Below are 1,247 nucleotides of genomic sequence, written 5' to 3'. Positions count from 1 at the left end.
CCACACGGCAAGAAGGCAAAAGAGCGAGAGCCAGACTCCCTTCTTCCAATGTCCTTATATGGTCCCCAGCAGAAGGTGTAGCCTAGATTAAAGGTGTGTGCCACCGCACCTTTAATCCCAGATGACCTTGGACTCGGAGAGCTCCCTGTCTTAATCTTCTGGATTCAATCACCACTGCGTCTCAAGATCTCTATACCAAGATCCAGTTCAGAAACTTCTATCTCCTAGCTTCCAGATTAGGTTCACTGGTGAGCCTTCCAATTCTGGATTGTAGTTCATTTCAAATATAGTCAACTTGACAACCAGGAATAGCCACTAATATATATATATGTGTGTATATATATATATGTGTGTGTGCATATATATATATATATATATATATATATATATATATATATATATATGTTGCTGTTTGAAATACTACATGTAGTATTCATTTTAAAAAATATAGAACAGCAAACACCTTTATTACACAAGCTTTGAGTGATAGCTTATTTGCTTTTTCGGGTTTTGATATTCTGCAGATAGAACTCCAGCTCCTTGCCTTCTAGAATGTAGCCATCTGTTCTGCCCCACTTCCCTGGTCTGGAGGCAGTACAGGCAAGATGGTTGCCCTGCCGGAACTGCTCCTCCGGGAGACTGCTGATTTTGGCATTATTTTTCCTTTTGTCATATTTCTTTGAATTTTCTTTGATCGTTTTTGTTTAAAATCTCTTCCTCCTCAGGAGTCAGCTCAGCCCCCTTCTTGCAGCCCAGGGGCAGTGCATAGTGGGACTGGTACCACTGCTGGTGCGGTGTGCTGTCAATGAGCACGTCGCAGTTCTTCACCAGGGAGTTGGTTCAGACTAGCTCATTATTGGATGCATTGTAGACAACATCATTGATCCTTGTTTTGCAAGTACAATACTCAGAGCCCCAGGAAAATTTCCCACACCCAATCTCAGGGCATGGTGCTTCTTATTGCCTCCTCTAACTTGGACTGTGTATGCGTCAAGGATTAATCTTAGTGTTGGCAGCAGGCTGTCCCAGCTCATACTTCTATTTCTTATAGTCATGCCTTCTCATAACCTAGTCTTGCAGTGCTTGTGCAAGTTGTCCCAAGAGATGCTCATTGCTAGTCACTGGCTGGAAAGAGGAAATGCAAAGATTCAAGGCTCAGTTTTTAAAATGACAGGTAGCATTCTTAAAATTAGTTTTAATATAGTATATATATTTAACTGATTATACATGTATATGTATATGTATAT

General features: G+C 40.8%; 1 pseudogene; it reads right to left on the bottom strand.

Moving 5' to 3' along the window:
- Positions 1-491: 491 nt before the first annotated feature.
- On the bottom strand, positions 492-1,112 carry LOC110326921 (annotated as a pseudogene).
- Between the last annotated feature and the right edge of the window lie 135 nt (positions 1,113-1,247).

Source organism: Mus pahari, chromosome 9 (genome assembly GCF_900095145.1).
Source record: "Mus pahari chromosome 9, PAHARI_EIJ_v1.1, whole genome shotgun sequence".
Taxonomy (NCBI): domain Eukaryota; kingdom Metazoa; phylum Chordata; class Mammalia; order Rodentia; family Muridae; genus Mus; species Mus pahari.
Note: the sequence above shows the minus strand (reverse complement) of the source record. Positions and strands in the feature narration are given on the sequence as shown.